The 5,426-nt window shown below is 44.4% G+C and overlaps 1 long non-coding RNA gene across 1 annotated transcript; it reads right to left on the reverse strand.

The window, feature by feature from the left end:
- Positions 1 to 1,203: 1,203 nt before the first annotated feature.
- Positions 1,204 to 5,104, reverse strand: LOC120810219 (uncharacterized). Its single transcript, XR_005710211.2, has 2 exons — positions 4,959 to 5,104; positions 1,204 to 2,386 (listed from the first exon to the last, which is right to left on the reverse strand). It is a non-coding gene; the product is annotated as an uncharacterized LOC120810219 (long non-coding RNA).
- Positions 5,105 to 5,426: the final 322 nt, after the last annotated feature.

The raw sequence follows: 5,426 nt of genomic DNA on the forward strand, positions 1-5,426 counted from the left end.
GAGTGCTGATGAGAGGAGCCAGTGTTGATACTGAGGAGACTCTGGGTACTCTGGGAAGCGGAAGACGCTCCTCAACAGCTCCTTCAGCACAACGGGAGCTACAGCCCGACCGGTTGAAGGGTCAAGTGGAACAGCAAATGAAGAGCCGAAACCGCTTTGCTCCAACAACACCGGTGTGTGTGCTTTTGACCTTTTACACTCATCAGGACACGCACCCCAAAGGATAACCAGCCTTTTACTGGTTAATCAATGGCGCCAAGAGTCCTTTCACCGTGCGTCTCAATATTTCAGGGCTGAACCAAAATAATAAGCCAGCGTCTATCTGCAAGGGCTGACAAGGAGAGGTCGATACATTTGCACTTTAGCTGCAGATTGATGACAGTGACCATCAATTAGGTGGTGAGCGTTTTGGGCAAAACAGAAAGAGGCATGAAGATAAAGATTTTTTTAAATATAAAGACCAGGAAAGAAAGAGACGTTAACGCGATCAGCTAGCCTTATAAAGAGCTCAGAGTCCCCGCAGTGTGATATGCGGCAGATAGATCATATCACACTGCGAAAAACAAAGCAGCCCCTTTACAATCCCTCCCGCCGCTCGGCTTTTTTGCTCCATCGCCTGCTTTTTTCCCTGTAATACTGCAGGTTTATCCACCTTATCTCTCACCTTTTCTATATTTATCTGTATAGGGCTTCAGCTCTTTTAATGGAGGTCACCTGCTTATCCACAGCAGAGCATCTTTTAAAGGGAAAGTCACAACTCGCTGTCTCTCGTGGTCTATAGGCTTACAATTCAGCTTTTTGTCCAGAAAGATGAAGTATGATACTATGATTTCTTATTTTATTCAAAGGGTAATAAAATAATTTGAAAGTATTTGAGGGATTATGTTTTTAAGTTTTAGGTCTCGGAGTTTCCCAATGCGGCGCTTTGGCTGACATTGGGAAAGCCTACAAACATTAACATAAGACCAAGCCGACCAAGCAACAGCCCTGTTCAAATCACCTGTTTCAATCTGAAGAAATATCAAAATGATTCTTGCTCCAGGACATTAACATTAAAAACTGGTAATCCTGCATTCAGGCACTCAATTTTTATAAATATAAGTCTTTATTTATCTCTCGCGGGTCTTGTATGTTGTGTGTATATTTTGTAGATACATTTTTCTATTTAATTTTAACAACAAAGTATTCTGTACATGGTGCAAATTGGTTTCTATAAAGTTGTTTTATTAGTGATAATATTTTGACCAGCCAGCTCTTGACCAGGCATCGAAATGCCGTAATACAGCATTCAGTTGTAGTGTAGAATCCCATAAAAGTCATCGTATTGTTTGGTTTTCTAAACTTGGGTTTAGCAGAAGGACAGGAAGGAGTTGCATTTCTCAGCGGTGGAGTGACAGTGATTGTCCATGAGTTTGAGAAGTTTATTCATTGTAGATAAGAGGACCTTTTGGATTTGCGGAACAGGAGTGGAGTTGCCGGGGGTAGTAGGTAGAGCGCCCAGTATTAAGACACAGTTTGAATTGCTGACTGTAATCTTCCAGGGTGTGTGCTGTTAATCCGGTTTCATTGGAAGGCTTAGCCCCGAACCGTAGCAAGGAACCCTCAGCGACTGTGACTGGAGGCAGGGCGATGGCATCTTCACGCTGCTAACTGGTTGTTTCCTTTTGTACTGGGCCGGAAGTGGGGATGTCCATGAGTTGGCTTCCTGGGTGTAGATATTCTTCCTTGCAGCTCGTTGATTTTCTTGGCCAGACGGGCGCAGCTGACATAGTCGGATGGAGTCCAAAGACTTTGCAAGATTCACATTCTCAGATTCAGTAAAAACTCCAGCAGAACTTCCAAACACCCTCAGCAGTGTCTGGACTCCTCGGGAGGATTTATACATGGCTGCCGCTTAGAGCAGACACAGCGCAATCTCAGATCCCCTCGTTGAGTTGAGCAATAAATGTTAACGGATCATTCACTTTTCTTTCAAAGAATATTATAGCAACAAATACCACAGTTATCATGCAGCTTTTCCCAATAACTTGCTTGGAGCTTGGCTTTTTATGAACATACTGAATTCCTTGTAAAATACAATACAGTAAACCATAACACAAAATCAACAATAAACAAATGCTAATCTAGTTTGCTGCTGTCTTTCCGAAGAAGCTTCCTTCCTCGTTGGACGTCTAAGGCTTCGGACCGGGCCGTGACGACTGGGGACCCGGACCTCTCGAGAGCAGTGAGAACGTGGGTCTCCCCGACGAGACTTGGCCTGCGCGGACAGTGTTGGGTTGAAGAGGCCAAGCAGCTGAAAGCTGGAGAGTCTGAATCCGTAATCCTATCATTTGAGGAAGTTTCCTGGAGATACTGTGGTCTCATCCTCTCACCGACGAGAGTCGGCCTGCAAAGAAACAATTTGGAGGAGAAATATGTTATCATCTCAGCCCAAGGCAGAGGAACCCATGTGGTGTCTGTGGCTTGATCAATCGGACCGCTGAGCGAAGTTACGCATAGGGGTGTTTATCGGGGGGGCTGTTCTCCTGTAGAAGCACTGAAGGCCCCAACTGAGGCTTATTTTACATGCCATGTTGGAAGCACAACAAAAACGAGCAGTCATTAGATATGTGTAGTCGCATGAAAACCTATTTTTTGTCAACATTTTTACCATTTTCCCCTGATAAGCAGGCCTGATCAAGAAATGTCAAACTCTTAAAGGGGACATTTTATAAAAATTCCACTTTTTTAGTGCTTCTACACGTTAATTTGGGTATCTGGGATGTCAACTGACCCCAAAAAACGACTCCCGCGATTTGTTCTTTTACGTTGTGACGGAACGTCCGTCACTTGCTGCATACGCAGCACTCACACACAATCAATCACACACACACACACACACACACACACACACACACACACACACACACACACACACACACACACACACACACACACACACACCAAACAGTTTAGAAAACGAGAAGCAGGTGTAGTGATTGCATGCAATCACGAGCCAGAGGTTGTCAATTAGCCTGATGGGAGGGGCTTAGCATTTTTAAGACAAATCCAGCAATATTGACTACAAAAAATAATGGAATGATTAGAATAATACAATAATTACATTTCGACCACACATCAGTGGACAAATGACGCAGGTGATGATGACCCAGGGGAGGCAAGGCTCAAACCACGCAGGAGTGTGGATGGTGGATGGGACAAGGGAGGGGACAGAGGGGAGGGTAGCTAGCTAATTAGCATTAGGACCTTAAACTTGTCGTTTGGAGCAGAGCCGTTTCAGGCAGGCTATAAAGGGTGCCCTTAATAATTAGTCTTTTGGTATTTTGTCCAAATGATTTTTTAGACATTTCATTTAGCTGACAAACTTGGGGTAAAAGGGCATAGTATATCCCCTTAATGTCTTGTTTACCATCATTGTTTTGTGTGATTTGACCAAATATCTGATACCCAATTGCCTTTGTGTATCTATGTGACAATACGTAACACATTTTTTTAGCCAAGTTTTATGAAAACAAGATATAGTATATGTCTGTCTATCGGATAGATAGATATTTGACCCGAGGGTGTTTAGGCCAGATGCAAATTTGTCTTTTTGATTAATTCCTGTTCGAAGCTGCCTTTCTCCGGTGTTCTAGGATCACCTGTGTTGCTGCTTGGAGAGCCGGGTGGACATATTCCGTCCATCTTAACGGTGCATGCTCTGTCAATGCTGCAACTTCTTTAAAGCCCAGCTAATTGGCAGATATTCTTTCTCTTCGGTTGATTAACTGGTATACGTATTCTAACAACCTACAGCTAATATATGTCACCGGGTGTTCCTCCCCTCCTTTTAACCTGGGAGGGCTCCAACTGCTGATCCCGAGGCGTTTGTATGTTCTCGCTGCGTAAGGACCTCTGAAGGGGGAAAACGCTCTGCTTTGACACTGCAGAGAACAGTGTGGGGCCTACAATGGAAAGGGGATAAATCAGTGAAAATAGGCCAGTAATCCCTTTAAATATTTTACTTAGCATTTTTGTGCCCTTGGCCAGGTGTTGATGGGCTCCTTTGGGATGGGTTGAGGTTGTACAACGCCTTCACCGACAGTGTAGCCGAGGCCCTCTGCCTCTTCTAGAGGTTATATTTTTTGGGACTGGCGGTGAGGCCTTCTCGCCATAGTCATGCACTATAGGGACTATGTGAAGGTTTACAGTATAATTTGCAAAAGGGTAGCGCATAGTTTGATATCGCAATACTCACAAAACGTATAGAAAGAATAGGTTTGGGTGATCTGTGATGATCCACCCCAAGTAAAAGTGCTCCCCACCATCCAAAAAACTGTCCTTTAGCCGCTGTGAGAGGCTGCTGACTCTTCAAGACCCTCCAATTTAATGACCTGCAAGAGAGCATCTTATCTGCATGGCTTGATGTAAATCCGGACACTTACATCCCAGATGAAGCCAAAAGCAATGTCATTCAGCAGCAATATAGAGCACGTGCTCTCCGTGAAGAGGCACTGAAGACATGTTCACAGGGCGGGATTGTCGTTAAGTGGACTAAATAATGGACTCATTTGACTAAAGACTTTTAAAACTCATTTATCCCAGAAGAGGAGAAATGGGCTAAGGAGTAAACTCACATTTAAAGCACTGCGTGTTGGGGCTTTATTAATATGCCATCCTCCTTTCGGCTTTTTTACAGCCATATGAGGGCGGCAAGGGATTTGAGGCGTGTTGTCCCCATTTTTTAACAATCGCTGCAGCTGCATGAACAAAGGAAGAAGCTGGAATTATCAATGCGAAGTAACACGAGACAATGGTGCTCGCGTATCACTCAAAACACAATTGAAGCACATGTGCACCAACATAAAAACAATGTCCGTGTCAGTGCATGTGCACGAGTACACAAGCATGCACTGAACAAGATTCACACCGTATCAGTATACACACACACACACACACACACACACACAGATACTTACCAAAGCCATTGTTTCTAAGTAAGGCAAGTTGTCCAATCAATAAGACCACACACAACTCTTTGCAGCACATTATTAGAAAAGACGCTGCCACCAGCTCACGTATCCTTTCCCTTTAGTCCAAACAAAGAGCCTTGGAAGTCTCCATGAGCCGCGCTACAAACGAAACCAAGGCGGTACACTGCCATCTGGTGAGAGAAAGAAAGTCCGACTAACAAGCAGCAGTTACAGGCTAATAATGGAAGACTCGCCTGCCTAATGACCATTGCAAGTGGTGGTGAACTGCTTTGTCTTTTAATCTCTAACATTGTCTGTGCCGCCGCTAAGTGGCTCAAATAGAGCCTCGTTTATTGTTACTGTGAAACCTCGTGAGCACACGCACGCACCTACAAGGGAAATGCGCACACACACATGCGGAGATCCACACACTGGTGCACTCACACATTCCCACAGGTGAGTCAGACATGTATT

Source organism: Gasterosteus aculeatus, chromosome 12 (genome assembly GCF_964276395.1).
Source record: "Gasterosteus aculeatus chromosome 12, fGasAcu3.hap1.1, whole genome shotgun sequence".
Classification (NCBI taxonomy): Eukaryota; Metazoa; Chordata; class Actinopteri; order Perciformes; family Gasterosteidae; genus Gasterosteus; species Gasterosteus aculeatus.